At 40.7% G+C, this 17044-nt stretch overlaps 1 protein-coding gene across 18 annotated transcripts in view; it reads right to left on the reverse strand.

Moving 5' to 3' along the window:
• SVIL (supervillin) overlaps positions 1-17044 on the reverse strand; it is a 209602-nt gene that overhangs the window by 78340 nt on the left and 114218 nt on the right. For all 18 annotated transcript variants that reach the window (XM_077152567.1, XM_077152551.1, XM_077152612.1 and 15 more), the window contains 2 exons: positions 8653-8710; positions 5690-5781 (listed from right to left, as the gene is read on the reverse strand). The gene's annotated coding sequence lies outside the window, so the exon portion shown is untranslated. The remainder of the gene's footprint in view (positions 1-5689; positions 5782-8652; positions 8711-17044) is intronic.

A 17044-nucleotide genomic window follows, 5' to 3' on the forward strand; every position in this document is an offset into this window, starting at 1 on the left:
GGCCATTTTTAGTAACAGATCAAAAACACACATGACTTTTATATCATTCTTTGCGTTCCAAAAAAACAAGCCTTGTTTTATTGATTTGGTTTTACTGATACCTTACATTTTTTAGTTGACTTGGTTTTTGTTAAGGCAGCTGGCTTCAGAAAGCCTCAATCTCAGCGGGCTCCCCAGGAACCGAGTAGCTGGAGCCAGAGGTGTGTCTCTCTTTAACGGTAATGGTCACTAGGTAGAAGTCAAGGACATCTGCCCACAGTGCCTTGAGAGGAAGTTTGGTTAACAGTGCAGTTTCCTGCTAACAGATTAGCTCTGTGAGATTATGGTGATAAAACTTTAATGACAGGTACACACATTTTGAAAATAACTTTCCAGGATGATATAAATGCATTTTAATTCATTATTTAAACCCCAAGGAGGAGAATGGCATCAAAGTTTCCATAAGGCTCTTCCAGAAACGATTCCAACCTAACTCAAAGGCTGTGGGAAGGTATGATTTAAACCCATGCCTCAAGCCCATAACGAAGAGATAGAAACAGTATTGATAAGAGTCCCGTGCAGCATAAGGACACTTGCCTGACGAGTACCTTTTCTCCCCCCAATTTCTTTCACCAGGGAAAATATAAAAACAGTTTATTTCACACAGAGTGCCATGTATCTTCCATTGGAGAAAGTTAAGATCCACCTTTTCTGTCCTGAGTCTGTTACATAGACCTGTCATTTTGTTGAATTTTTAAAATTTAACTTTATGGATTTTCCTTAGAAATCATGCAACACAACACATTAAAGCAGCAGAAGAAGATCCCAGCAGTACAATGGAAAAGCTAAGCATCTAGTTACTTTCTGCTGCTCTTTCCCCCATATTCTAGAAAGAAAGATCAGGGAGAATCTGCAAATGGGGGTGGCCTGCCCTGAAGACCAGGCTTCCCTCCCCTCCCCTCCTTGGGAAACACTGACAATGGGGAAGGGGGCAGGCTGGCGGGCAGACAACTGGCGCATCACTGGGACTGAACCCCAAGGTGCCTGGGGCAGGGACAGGAGAGAGAAGGATGGGGTGGGGCGGGGGTGGGGAAAATTGCCTTATGCTTGTTTCCGTTCCCTTTGTGGGCAGCCCACGCCTGAGCACTGGCCATCGCGGGCTCTTTACTCCTGGCTGTGAGGAGGAAAGTGTCAGCGCAGCATTTAACTCAGACTTGGGGAGTGCTGGCTCTGGACGAGGTCGCCTGCGGGTGCTGGTGGCCTCTGTGGTGGGAAATGTCTTCCTTGTGAGCCCTGCAAAGCAGGGTGTTGGGGACCCCCTGGCCTCCCCCTGGGGCCAAAGCACCCCCAGTTACTGCGAAACAAAAACGTCCTCACATGTCTACAAAGCCCTCTAGGGTTGGTACAGGCTTGGAGTGAAACCACTGATCTCGGCACAGAGATCTCAGATGGGCAGCCTGTTTCCGAGGCACCCGTACCCCTCAGGACACCTAGAGGACAGATGCCACCGGCCCCTACTGCACTGCTTTCAATCAGCATAGCTGGTGCTTGCACTGAAAATGTAGAGTCCTTGCTGGTCATTTTACTGAAGAATAAAATGAGGTCATAAATTAGACCATATTTTAAATGTATCAGGTGAACTTACTAATTTTTAATAATATTAGTAAGTGCTCTTTTAAGGAAAAAATGTAAAAACCTTTCAGCAAACAAGTAATTACCCCTTAGTTTAATCTTTCTAACATGTTTTTCAATTACTAAGATTTGTCTATGCAAATAGACATGAGATTATAGCAGCAAGAAGTAACATTATAGACAAAAAGTAGTTAGGGAGAGACTTCTTGAGGGTGGCTGCCATTCTCCAAGTCTATAATTTAAATGTAAAGTTAGTAAAACAAACATGTAATATAATTATCCCATGGGAAAACATTTCAGTTGTACGAAGAGAATGATAATTTATTTGAATTGCTGATGTGTGTGTCCTTTTTCCTCCCTTTCCAAGAAAGCCTCTTACAGGTTCTCATGGTCCTCCTTAAACAGGCCCTCTGGTTGAATTTTTTAATCAGGTTTACCGAAAAAAAGCTAATACTAAAAAATCACGGAAGATATCCTGGCTGTGGACAACTACGTTTTAGTTCCCTTGTCTCATTTATAGACACGACCAGTGTTATCTTCTGATTGATCATCTGAAATAGAGTGCATTATTGATGATCTGCAAAATGTTTCTTTCTTTTTTCCAAAATTAAAATTTTTTATATAGTTTCAAACTTTCAGGAAGGTTAAAAGATATCCTTCATAATACACAAAGAATTTACTACACCTGGTTTGTCTTTACCCTTTATTCTCTTGGCATATGTACATATGTGTGTGTACAGTTAAATGGTTCAGAAACATGTTATTTTTTCTGAAGTATTCAAGAGTAAGTCACAGCATAATGCCCCTTTACCTTTGAATTTTTCAGTGTCTGTTTCCTAAACTAAAAAAGTAGGAATGCTTTTTAGGATCAGATTCAGCATCTGTAATTCAATTGATTGTATGCGGTCATTCTGTGTATAATTCACAAATGGCTCAGGGTATGGTAAGGCTAGTTACTTTATAATCCAGATATAAACAAGGATAGTTAGCCCAACTTCCATGTTAATAGGAAGTTTTCTAGTCTGCTTCCAAATACATTAAGACTTATACAAATTATCCCCTATTAAAGCTGCTATTTTAGCATGTTCTTGTTTGAGTAATTCTGAATGGTATTTCTGGGGTAACCTACAGACAACTGGCGCGTCACTGGGACTGAACCCCAAGGTGCCTGGGGCAGGGACAGGAGAGAGAGGGATGGGGTGGGGTGGTTGATCATTTTCCAAGTAAGGCAATTTAAGGAGAATCTGATATCAGGACTATAATATTTTATTATATTATAAGTTACTTAACTGCCTAGTATACTTTGTATTATGCAAATTAACACCAGTATTAGGAAAAACTGGTCTTCTAGGTGCTTTCCCTGGCACTTTTTCCAACTAGCTCAAAGAAACAAAGCATTTCTAGCAAAGACGTTGAGTTCAGTTCTCCAGACTTGAGTACAGTAGAAATTTCCAAAGAAACGTAAGGGTCAGGGGTCCTGCTTAAGAACAGCCTTCTGCCATCCTGCATTTCACAGCCTGTGGGTGCCAGCTGTAGTGTGAATGCCAGTCTTATTCTGCACAGGAGAAATACTTTTACACTTGGTTGGGGGGCCATTAATAAGGAAAGCAGCTTATGAAATAAGTAATTATAAAGCCAGAGGAATAAGGGGAGAGGGCAACACCTAAAGTGCATGAGGTTTATCTGGGGGGTCAGGAAGATGTTCCAAAATTCACTGTGGTAATGGATGCCCAACTCTGTGAATATACTAAGACCTTGAGTTGCACACTTTAAGTGAGTGAATTCTATGGTGCGTGCCTTGTATCTCAATAAAACTGCTTTTAAAAAAAGGAAGGTAATGTAATTTGGTTCATTTTTATTTCATAATTCCTAAATGGAAAATCTATTTTAATAGTATAACTTTACATAGGTAAAGGTTTTTAATCTCTGATGACCTGTTTTTGATATATAGAAGAAGGAAGACCCTTAGAAAAAAATCAAAGGCCATTTTAATGCTTAATTTTATGGGTGCAAGAATTCTTCACTAAATGAACAGATATCATTAAACCCCGCTGAGCAATTCCTATTTTTAACATTATATTGTCGAGAGCTGATGGGATCATTAATACATCTGTTAAGATGGAGAAATAAGAAGACTGCTGACAGATGCATTTTCCCTGTCTTGTCCGCCAAATTCACAAAGAACCACGATGATGTGCAAACAAGGCTGGGGGAATTTACACTAAATCAAGGGGGAGATGATCAGCTGACTCTTTCTGAGTACGCTTTAAAGATCGAAAGTTACAACACATTTTCTAATAAATCTGGTTAATAAACTTCTGTGTTTTTAAATTTTGTTATATATAGAGTTACAAGCTGTTGAACCTTAAAGATTGTTTTTAATATTTCTGATCCTCACATTGTCTATGGTATTTTTCATTTTAAAGCAAACAACAACTCCCCCCCCTAAAAAAAAAAAAAAAAAAAGAGGAATGAAGAAGAAGCAAGAGGGATCCTTCAAGCTGGTAGAAATAAGTTTTGCCATATAGAACTTTTCCTAATCAGGCCACCTGTCAAACTCTCACTAAAATCAATTTAGTTCAATTTCTTCACAAATTTTAAATACCTAAGTTTGGCTCAGATTAAGTTGAGTTTCTCTGTATTTTACAGTCTCAGAAATTGGAAAGATCCTTCCATTTTGCACCTGGTCCACAAACCCATCCAAGGAGGGACCCCTCCAGCAGCCATGCCCTTGAACCCATGGCTGTACGAACTTTCCTTGAACATGTAACACGATGAGCTTGATGTCACATCATAGTTCACTGCATTTCTAAGTATCAAGAATTAATAGAATTTACTATCTCAGGTGGAATTTTACATACTTCTTATAATTCTATACAATATTCTGGCCTCAGGAGCAACACTGAATAAGTCTACATTTCAGTTGATGGGTTTCTAAGTCCTTGAAGATCATAAAATGTTCCTGTCTAACTTCTCTGAACCAAGCCTAACTCCTCGGCCCTTTGAACATCCATCCTCACCAACTCTGTCTAGGCATATCATCCATTCAGCCCCTCAAGACGTACTCTAATTCGCCAGTGGATTTTTAAGGAGATTTAGTTTCTATTAAAAGACCATTTTCTTCTAGTCTAGTCTCTTTTGGTCTTGATCTCTTTTTTTTCTTTCAGAGTAGGAAAAAAATCTGACTCCCAGCAAATCTGTCTCCTCCCAAAGTAAAGGCTACATACAAAGCTCACTCAGCAGGAAGACCTAAATGAACATTTGCTGCACCAGTGTTGCAATTGTTGCAACACACTGATGTAGTCATCACTGCACAGGCAAAACTAGGGATAGTCGGGTGATGCTGAATGCAAATGTTTTACTGCACATGCACCTTTCCCAATAAAAGTATGAATTCACCAAACATTCATGAGTGCCTCCTTGAGAAAGATGAAAGCTGGTGAAGACGTAGTTTTCCCTGGGGATCTGTAGTCAATGGGGGAGCTAAAATACACTCAATGTAACATCATCAAACTGGGAAGCAGTTTTCTAGGGAAACTCTAGGGAGTGGGTGCGTGTCAATAGTGAGGGAACTGGGGAGATGAGGAAGACTAACTGCTCTTTGCAGATGTTTAATAGAGGGAAGGAGAAAGATCAGGTCAGGTCCTATGCAACCTCTTTCACCCTTCCTGCCAAGCCTCCAGCGAAAACTTGGCAATGTCTAGAATCAAAGGCAAAGAACAAGTGGAAAATGAGGATTAAAAATGCAAGAAGAGGATGGACCACTGTGGCTCAGCAGACAGAGTTCTTGCCTGCCATGTTGTAGACCTGGGTTCAATTCCTAGTACCTGCCCATGCAAAAAAAAATTAAAATAAATAAATAAATAAATAAAGCAGGAAGAGAGGTATTTTAATTGAGAATTAAAAATGCAAGAAGAGACATTTTAATTAAGGCCAAGCTAACTCTTGGATGAGGCAGGAAAGGACACAAAGCAAGTTGAGTTTAGTGAGAGACAGAGAGAGAGCTCTCCTGAAAGAAAACCAGATAACATACTCATATGCCCTGGACACTTGTTAACAAATTAGCACATGGTCTTACCTTTAGGAAGTGCAGCTAAAAGCTTAACATCAAGTTCTCTTTTGCTGCTAGCAAGTTGTTCTTTATCTTCAAGTGAAAATTCTTTCTGAAAACTAAAAATTATTCTGTTAATAACATCTTAAAAGTCAATTTAAATCAAGATACATAATATTAAGTGAAAAGTGCAGAACATAACATTTTAACTGTGCTAGAATTATACGCAGTTAAATATGTGGATGTAGATCACGAGTATAAGGTTTTATTTTGTGGAGTTCATTGGAGACTTTTTTCATTTGTTTCTATTCAGCTAATATCATGCTTTTGTGCCATTAAATAATTAAATCAGGATAGGCAGGTGGCATGGTTAGGGATGCAAACTCTGAACTGGGAGCCATTATGGTTCAAACTGACAGTCTCCTCTGGACCCACCAATTGCTGTGTGAGCTTTTATTAATCACTTAAACTCTCTGTGAAACAATTTCTTCAACCAAAAAAACCAGCAACTATTTTAGGTGCCCTATTTTGCTTCCCTCCAGGGTTAAAATTATATTAAAGTAAAAATGCCTTCAAACAACCAATATATCAAGGTACAGTGAATATGCCTGAAAGGCTCATGAAAAATTGTCTTGGAAAACAAGGGCAAACAAAAAGATTGAATAAAAGTTACTGAGTGCTTACTATGGTCCCTGTACTAAGCAAACCCAGGTGTGCTCTTAATTTCCTTCACTATAGGCTCTTCAGGTGTGTGCTGGGGAATGGTTACCAACTGGCTTCCCTCATCCCACCTGTCAGCATGCCCTGCTTTGCTGTACTTGCTGGTAGTGTAAATGTTCCTGATATGGCTGATGCCAAGCTGGGGAAGAGGCTCACACCTGCTCTCATGAGCCGGCAAGGGGCAAGCCTGCTGCAGCTCCCTCCGCACCCTATTACCCTCCGCTTACTGATGGGAAGAGGAGAGGGGATTCCAATCTAGCTGCCACTTTAACACTTGGCTCCATTGCCCCCAGTTGTCCGCTCACAATGCTCTAAACTCTGAAGCTTTGGGTTCTGGACGCTGGGCCCAGCTCTCCCTCTTCACTCTTCCCTCCCATGAAAATGGGTCAGCAGGTGATCCCATGCTGCAGGGACAATTTCTGCAGACACACAAGTTATGGGCCTCTATTTCAATATGAAACCGTCTATCCATATATAACTAAAGCATTACAGACATCATTATTTTAAATATAAATTTAAAACTTTCTAACACTCTGAAGTGCCAACCACATTTCTTATCAAACTATTGTCATCTCTTCTGAAGCAGTGCCCACTCTTTAGGGCTCATTTTTTCATGCCTCAGCCTCCTCCCTTCTGCTCCAATAATCTAAGAGATTGTGCTTTGCTTCCAAGGACAATTTTTTTTTTTTTACTGTGTCCCATTAACCTACTTAAATGCCCAGCAGTAGCAACAAGGGGAAATTTTATTAAAGTGTGAGCAGGATATACTGCTGTTCTTACCTCCTCTCTTTTACAAAATGTGAGCCATACTCTTACAGTAACTATTTTGCCCTCACTGGGTGGGAGGCTTCCTGATAAGCTGGCTGATTTCCTACTGAAGCTGAAATTAAGAGTTGTAGGAGGTGAAAACGCATTTCTTTACACTGACTCAGTTTCTTGTAAGGTGGCAGGCCTTTGGCTCTCTAGTAGTTCCATGGCAAGCAGGCCAGATGTTAATAAGTATACAGGAAATGCAACACCCGAGACTTTAGAAGGGTTTGTGTCCCCCTGAGTCTCTCCCCACTGAAGGGTTGCCCCTTGTGTTCCATGATTTTCCCTTCCTTTCCTTCCTTCTCCTTACACACTCATTCGCTCTATTATAGTTAAATCAACCTGCTGGGGACTTACCAGGAAATGAGCCTCAGATTCCATTAAAAACAAGGCAAACTGGGAGATGTGGGAGATGTATCAAGCACTTTTCATGAGTCAAAGATGGATGACCACTGCTCCACTTTCCTAACACTAAGACAGAGGACGAAGTCCACCATGTCTTTATCCTACCCACTGGGCCCACAAGATCAGCGCTGCCATCTCCAAATGCAGAGCCAAGGTTGGCCTGGGGACAACCATTTAGACAACCATTTATTCTAATGCCACTGAAATGCAAAACCCTTATTTAGCACGGAAACAATGTCATTGCAGTAAAAAAATAAGAACACCTGGATGGAATGAGCGATCAATCAGTGCTTAGGGCCTGGTAATATAAGGAAATTTAGGTTGACATCCATGCCTGAGTGTGTCAGGAAAATCTCAAACTATTGGGGAGAGCTGCTAGATATCTCTAACAAGACGTACTGAGATTAGCTATGTTGCTTGGCACAGTCTTTCATCTTTACACTGTCTTACATAAATAATGATGGACCACAGAGCTTTAGTATATTAGGTAGATCAAATGTAATATCCTGCAGCTAAAGGAATTAGAAGTACAAAAAGGTTAAGACAGAGATGGTGAGACCAGGAATCAAAAATTCAGACAGACGGATGAATGACGGATGAACGGATGGAGGGAGAGAGGCAGGAGGGGAACAGGTGAAGATAGGCTGGAGGAAAGGAGGAAGGGAGGAAAGAACAAAGCTGAGGCCAAACCCTTTCTAAAACAATAAGAAGAAACTCCCTTGGTTGATGGACAGGTTGCAAAAGGACAACCCCTGCTTACAGGAAGGCGTGAGAAAGAAAAGATAATAGGCCCTTCGTAAGTTTGGAAATACAAGAGCCACCGACATCTTATCCTCCAAATGGTTCCCATGAACAATATTAATTGCAGAAAGAATGTTTATTAGCTAATTTAACTGTTAAGTCAACTTGCTTCAGATATTTTAACAAATCAAACTTTGGAGATGGAAACCTATTGCCAAACACTTAAACTCATGGATTAGGAATTTAAGAGAATAATTTAAAAAGCTACTACAAATCTTCAAAACTTAAGATCCCTTGAGCAGAGGCCACTTTACCTTGGAACTTGTCTTTCACATGGGAATCCAAAGACGCTTAAGGTTCTTTTGTTGAAATCTAAGGGGAAAGAAATAGTAACATTGATTTAGCTATACAACGAGTTAAACAAACAAACTCCAATGGGGAAAAAAATTCTTCAAAGTTTCATTGAACAAGTAAGTTAAGGAAAAGGCTACAAAAATGACACCTTCTAAGAATCAAATACCACATACAAATTTTACACAGGTAAATTTTGTTTGTTTCTCCCTCCTGAAGAGTCTCTAATATACTCTGTGGGTAAAAAGACAATTCTGACACAGTTCAGCATTATCATTGAAATTCATTATGGGAACAAGAATAGCTAAAAGCAGTTAAATAATATATAGCTCTATATGCAGAAAAAATAATGAAATAATTTTGGTCATTTGAAGAAGAAGAATAATATTGATTATTTGAAGATAATCACTGTCTAATACCCTTGAGATGCCTTTAAAAAAATGTGGGTAGGGTAGAGGGACAATACACTGAGAGCCAAACAATAACAACACATGAAATTAATCACATAGTTGTTTATTTTTGAAGATGAGATATATGTTATATAAGGACAGCTGGTAACAATTTAATACAGGAAAAGCACAACCCCGGGTGAACAAGTTAATCAAAAGCAGGCACAGGCAAAATTTATAAGCAGTCTAATGCCAATTAATACATTTTACAGCTATTGGCACAGTTACAGTTTGTCCACCAAGAAAATCTCAAGTAGACCACTTACAGAAACTTCTTCCCCTAAGGAAATGCCTTTTATTATTTCATATTTGGGGGCCGAAGCATATAGAAAAAAAGAGGTTCAAAATATACCAGATGCTGATACGTCATTATCTATCAAAATACATCCTTAATCCTGGTATTTGGTAATGCTGGCAGCTAGAGAAATGTAATACAATGAAATGCATAAGGCTAATTAAACAGCTAGGCTTTTCTCCTAATTCTGCAAGTATCTTGTGTATTTACAGAAAGGGAACTCAAAGTTCAAGAAGCTATCAAATATTATAGAGGAAAATTCCTAAATCTGAAGCCTGGATTATTCAAACTGCTTCCAAACAGTGCATTTATGATAGGAAATACTTTTGATATATAATGGCTGATTCTGCAACCTCAGCATTTCATTTCTGTTCATCTGGTGAGCTGAATATGTCATATTACTTCAGTAGATAAATTGAAAGCACATATTTTCCCCTGCGCTCAAAGGGAAGCCACTAAAAAGACAATAATTTGTTCCAAACTGTCCCGCATGAAGATTTAATAAAAAGACAAAGCACTCAACACTGCCTACTGGCAATGATTTAGTATATTTAGCATTTGGCTGAGAAAAATATGTGAGCTAGAATGCAGCACACTCAGAACTTGATCCAAAATCTGAGCATTCCAACTTAATTTGCAATTTTCCTATATAAAGGCTTTAGTGGTTTAGCAATATCTTTAACTTACAAGGCAGGGGGGGAAGCTCATATCTTCAGCAGTCTAGATAAGCTAATTTATAAACTCAATTACGTATTCAAAGTGTCCTTTGAGAAAATGCACAGCTAACTGGAGACGGGAAAATATCCAATAATATGTAAGACCCATGGCAGTCACAAAAGTGCATTTTCTCTGTCTCTCTTGCCTTACCTTGTTTCTCAGAGAATTGGAGACCCCCCAGATAGCTGGAGATCCCCGGGCTGCCGAGCATGGCTGCACATGCAGACGTACAATTTCGGAGCCTGCCTGCGCTGGGGCTAATTCTCAACCAGCAGCGGCCTGAGGCCTGTCGAGCAAAACTGGGTTGAGGTTTTTTGGGGCAGTGCAGGGCTGAGCTACCAGGCGCGTGTGTGTGTCTTGAGAGTAATAGTAAACGCGATGCACAAGGCAGCAGGCTGGAGCAGCTCCAACCCGTCATCAGATTACAGGCAGAAATTAGGCTTGGGTTGCTGGAAGACACCAGAATCCAGAGATGGGGCATTTAGGATATTATCACTTCAAAGCTGGGGCCAAATCACAGCACGGTTCTGCTAAGGAGACAGATAATGGTGAGACCTAACCTTCGCCAAAGAGGTCAAAACCAACTCCTTCTTCCCCTAAAAGCAAACGAAATGCAGGGAGACTGCAGAAGTGCAGGGGAGCAGGGAAGTCGCCTGTCTCGTGACTTCCAGGCTGTTTAAGGCGGACTTTGGCTAATAGTATTAAGCGAAGTATTTTCCCCAATATAGAGCCAGAAAAGGGAGATATTACCTGAGGCACTGCCCCGAGTGGACTGCCATCTGCTTATTTTCATTTGCACCAGGTACCTGGTGAGCCCAAGCAGGGATGCTGCAATACTGAAAGCAGTCTGTAGTCACTGAGACTGGTAATTATGTAGCTAAAAGGACACTGAAGCGAACCTGGGGACATGGTCCCAAGATGGAGGGTGGGGGTCACTGACTCCTGGTAGAGTGAGAATGGGTTAGCGATGGAGCCTCACCTTCTCGTGGAGGTGGGAGAAGACCCCGCCTCATCCCCACCCCCGCCAGGGTCAGGGCCCCACGTCGGCCCACCCTTCTCTCTTCAGTACAGAGCACCATGCCTGGGGCCGAGTAGGTTCTCAGTGAGAGCACGTTGACTGACTCCATGAAATAATGGAATCATCTCTTCTGAAAGCTAGAGCAGGCAATCTAAAGTGATTGAATTGATAAGCTCTCAGACTTTCAAAAACCAGAGCGATTTAAACTCCAGCAGATGATTTTTTTTTTTTTTTCAAATTTAAGTTGAAAGTAAAGTTATATTTTAGGCCAAGTTAACTAAGACCCGTAAAAGTTAGCCATGGCCCCCACCTGGCTACCACTTTTGTAACTTTTCGCATGTTTCTTACACTGCTGCTTATTGTGAAGCCTACAGACCTGTGAATAAATATGGCAAATAGGGTGGTTTAAGAAGTCCAGCAAGATAACCTAAGCACTGTGGGTAATCATGGGTATTTTACTGTAAGGTCAGGCTAGTGAGGAATAAAAAAGGAAAAAGGAATTAATGGCTGGAAGAAGAGGAAGGAGAAGAAATAGTGAAAACCCCTGATTCTAGAAATCAGTAGTTACTTAGACATGATGAAATATTAGCAGCATTTATGAATAATCCTTCATACAAAACTTAGTTTATAAAACCTAGTATCATTTGCTTGAAACTTCTTCCTATAGAATACTCGATTCCAATTACGCAAACATAATCTAAATGTTCCTTCTGAATTATTATTACGGAATAAGCCTCATTTAAATTTTAAAATCAAATTCTCGTAAAGAATAAAAAGAATTTGGATATTTCCTTTAAGTTGGTAATGGGACCTTACTAGAATTACTTGTCTCACCCATCAAGCATGATGCAAAAATCAACGTTTAAATATGGCATAATGTTGAAAAGAGAAACACCTAATTTCTATGAAACTTTGGATATAAAATTTAATCTCCATACTTAAATATCCCATCCACAGGAAACGAAATAAGACTGTGAAGAAATCTACATTTTACATCAGTAGTAGAAAGTATCCATGAAGTTTTTTCATTTACTCTTCAATAATTATAATAAATAATAATAATTATTGTTCTTTTAGGCGGGCCCATTCACACAGGGAAGCTACAAAAGAAATAGGCACATGTTTCTTTACATGATTCTAAAAGTTAACCTATTTTATTTATCTGCAGAGGAAATTCTAGGTTGTGGTTATGCTTTTCTTAAATTTCAAAGAGAAAGGGATCTTATTTTAAAACACTAATGGTTCCATGTTCACTCCCCCATTGACCTAACCTAGCCATCAGCTCAGTGCAAAGAAAGGGGCTGTACAAAATTCTCTACCACTACATCCACTTAGGAATGTGCATCTTTTCCATTTTCAAAGCACTGTAGTCTTTAATATTCAAGAGCATGGACTGGTGGTTGGAAAGGTCTGGATGACCAAGAAGGACCTACTATCGAATGGGTCACTGATGCCCCATCATTGGGTCAACTGGATCAGACCTTGGTAAATCCAGAGCCTTGGACACTGGGAGATGTGGAGCTGGCCAACTGTCTTCATTTCATAACATTAGACTCATAGCTATGGTGAACACCCCCATCCCCGATTGGCCGGGTCACAAAACAACAGGGGCTGCTGCTGTACATCTGTCCTGGATTAAGGCCATGGGGTCTCCCAGTCCCACAGCTCATGTCGGCTTATTGGTAAAGGCCAAATCAGTGGGCCAGCAGGACCCAGGAGGAGAGGTCAAGTTACCGCTGGCTGCTTATATGATTTCTGCGTCTAGATTTGGTTCTATAGATGCTCCTCAAAATCAGGACTGACCCCAGGCATAAGCAACTAGAACATATTTAAGGCCTTCAGGCAAAGGTCTGGTGAGGGGATGGGATGGTGAAAAAAGGCAAGCAGATGCTGATACTTCCTTCTCTTCCCATGGCTGGAGAAGGACCTTACTGGAGAAAGACAGGATACGAATGCCACTCTGCAACTTTGAAGGCTGTGTGAAATGACGACTCAGTAATTCTACTTATAGAAGCGTTCATCAGGAAATTACTATGAGTGAGTACAAAGATGGGACCCACAGTTTTATTTATGATGTATAACACTGAAACCAGTCTAAACAGGGGCACATAATAGAGGGCTGGCAGATAAATTAGACATTAAAATAGGGTTTTGAAATTGAATTAGTGATTTGGAAAATTTCTCATGATATGTTATATTAGAGCTACATACAGATACCTGGCTGGAAAGACAGTCAGCAGATCAGAAACCAACCATCTCATACCTCAGAGATAATTCTGATCATGTTTTTTTTCTCCTCTATTTTCCAAAGTTTCCACAATAATATTTCTATAATTACTAAACAATTAAGTATGAATGAAGATGAAGGTAATGAGACCTCTTGAAATCCCCAAGACCTAGACATGAGCTAAAGATCCAGGAGAAGAAGACTGTTGGGAACGGAGCTGTATCTGTAAGTCCATGATACAATGACAACCTGCCCATTTCTCCCAAGGAGATGCATTTGGAAGGAGTTGACTCAGATCATCGCCAAAGTCCCTGGTACTTTGTGTCCTGGTACAGCCCCAGGTGGGACACACTCTCGTGGAAGCTTCCCTATCATATTCTCCTGCCTACTGGCACTGAATCCACCTGTTCAAGTCTCTTTACACACTTTCTTATCTCTTAGTACTTCTTTACCAACAAACTCTTCCCAGTTGAAAACCTTCACAGTCTTTTAGCTAAAGGGTTATATAAACTCAAGGGACAATACCTGCGGCACACTTCTGGGTGCAGCCCTCAGACTGTGCAGCGCTATACCTTGCTCAGAGCAAGGGGTGACAAATACTGGTTGAATGAATGAATCAAGCAGGTAAGCAGTGAAATCACTTCTGTTCTTCCTCATTCTTAGATAGGGAGTCAATTCTATTGTTAAATAGGTGCTGTGAAGGGAAATTATTACCACTCAACTTGAAACTCTTCCTCGATCCTCTTGTCATTCAATGATGTCGAACATAAGTATTTGTGTGCAGGGAGAAACTGCAAGAAAATATTAGGGATTTCCTGGGATATCGTGTGGAGGTAAAGTTGGGGAAGATGATTCCTATAACCCAAAGGCAGACAATAATCAGCGTGAGGTCAGGTAACTAGGATCACCTTCTAGAGTACCAAGGTCAACAATTTAAGGTCTTAGACCACAAAATGTCATGGCATTTGTGCTGGTTTGAAGCTATTATGTACCCTAGAAAAGGCCATATTCTTTTGATTCATTCCTGGGGGGTACAGATCTATTTTGGTTAGTTTATTTAAATTGAGACATGACCCACCCTATTTATGGTGGGTCTTAAACCTTTTACTGGAGTACTTTTTGAGAGGATAAAGGACAGAAAGAGCCAAGAGAGCTAGAGAAAAGCCCCAGAGAAGCAAGCAAGAACCACAGTAGCTGAAAGAGCCACTGAAGCAGGAGCTGAAAGCAACTGAAACCAGGAGAGAAGGACCAGCAGACACTGGCCATGTGCCTTCCCACGTGACAGAGGTGTCCCAGATGCCAGCAGCCTGTCTTCAGAGAAGGTATCCTCCTGTTGATGCCTTAATTTGGACATTTTCAGTCTTAGAATTGTAATTTGTAAGCTAATAAATCCCCATTGTTAAAAGCCAGTCCATTTCTAGTATACTGGATTTTGGCAGCTTTAGTAAAAATACTTTCAGAGAAAGTATTAATCCCTGGGGACCCAGGAAGTGCACTCACAGCTGAGGCTCCAGATGACATTGGGGCAGAACTGAGCAGGCTGCCTTCCTCCAGTGACTCTGCTAGGCCACACTCTCACCTGCCCCCAAAGGTGAGCGGCTGCTGTGCTGTGGGGGTCAACCCGGAGAGCAAAATGGAAACAAAGCAAATGAAAAGGAGTCCAGTACCCTACATGACCATCAGCCACTTTCTCCCATGCCTGGTGTGACCTGTAAGGAATGTGGATAAGACCCTGCCATCTTCACAGGACAGTCACTGCCTGGCAGGCAAGGCGCTGGTGCCTCTGGGTGTACTGAACTCACCCACGTCTCTCAAATAGTTGAAAGCAAGATCCCATTACTGACCCCACTTATGAACAAGGCAACAGAGACATGGTGCAATCTAGATAAATACCCAGGCCAAGGTTGACTGATTCAAATATATATTCAAAGGCAGAGAGTACCTGTGTGTGTTGACAAAACCACCAAAGGGGAGGCCACAGTTAAACGAGAGGAGGCACATGGGAGGGCACATGGCTATGGGATCTGTGCAGGGAATTATACACTGAAAAGAGATATAGGTAGATGGCAACACCTGCTGGGGCCCGTATGAAGTCACCTTCACTCTCCTGTTAAATCTAAAGAGCATCAGAGGCACTCCATGTCTACAGGACACTAGGCTGAAATTCAAATGGTGGTATCCAGCAGTGAGAAATAACGACCAATCTACCAATAGTGCAAAGGCAGACTGTCTGTGAATTATTGACACACTTCCCAAATTAAACACTGGCCCAGGACCCGGCATCATGGAATCGAGAAAGCCTTCTTGACCAAAAGGGGGAAGAGAAAAATGAGACAAAATGAAGTGTCAGTGGCTGAGAGATTTCAAACAGAGTTGAGAGGTTATCCTGGAGGTTATTCTTATACATTATATAGATATCCCTTTTTAGTTTTTGGTGTATGGGAGTGGCTGGAAGGAAGTACCTGAAACTGTTGAGCTGTGTTCCAGTAGCCTTGATTCTTGAAGATCACTGTATAAAGATATAACTTTCACAGTGTGACTGTGTGATTGTGAAAACCTTGTGTCTGATGCTCCTTTTATCCAGAATATGGACAGATGAGTAATAAAATATGGATAAAAATAAATAAATAATAGGGGGGATATGAGGTAAAATAAACAGGGTAGATTGAAGTACTAGTGGTCAATGAGAGGTAGCATAAGGGATATGGGGTATAAGAGTTTTTTCTTTTTTCTTTTTACTTCTATTTCTGGAATGATGCAAATGGTCTAAAAGTGATCATGGTGATGAATACACAACTATGTGATGATATTATGAGCCACTGGTAACCATGTATGGACTGTGTGTGTGTGAAGATTTGTCAATAAAAACATATTTTTTTAAAAAGTGGCCCAGAAATGATTTTAAGGAAACCTACCATGAGCTGCTAAAGATGATGGCTGGACTGAAATTCCAAAGTGAAGGCTATCTTTTTATGGCCCAGTAGAGGAGTATTTGTATGCTAGAAACAGAAGTAAAAGGCTTTCTTGTTTTCTTCTGTGGATTTCATTTATGAGGTAAACCTCTAATCTGGGGCAAAATTTCCTGACCTGAGGTAACTGTACCAGTGGGAAACCCACGGAAGCCCTTTCCTCGCCTTTTAGCACCTGTTGATTATCCAGGAATTCCAGAGTCCTTACTTTAGTGCATTTCTCTTCCTGGGTGGACTATGCTTTGTAGATTTTGGTTAGTGGTTAATACCTTGGACGAGTCTGCAAACATAACTTTGCATTGCTTCACCACGCAAGGTAATTTAAAACAGGCCAAGCATGTGGAGATGAGAAGGCAAAGTACTTTCAAGAATCAGAAGATTACAACCTATAGTTATTTGTTTAACAGAAATGCTGAAAGAGCTGTACCAGTCCTGATTTAAAGATTCTCTTTTAAAGGAAAAACTTATCACAGCCCCTTCAAAGACATATTAGTGTCTTTAAAATCAATGCCCAAATGAGTGATGTTAACATTGAAAGTGGACATTATCTCATCTCTGATCGTTTTAAGTTCTGGCCGTTTTGAGCCTTTAATGATTCTTGTGGGTAGAGATCCAGGTTCCCCAGAGGAAGAGAAGATGGTCAAGACCTTCTCAGAGTGAGAAAAAAGGTCAGGGGTGAG

This window comes from Tamandua tetradactyla, chromosome 1 (genome assembly GCF_023851605.1).
Source record: "Tamandua tetradactyla isolate mTamTet1 chromosome 1, mTamTet1.pri, whole genome shotgun sequence".
Lineage (NCBI taxonomy): Eukaryota > Metazoa > Chordata > Mammalia > Pilosa > Myrmecophagidae > Tamandua > Tamandua tetradactyla.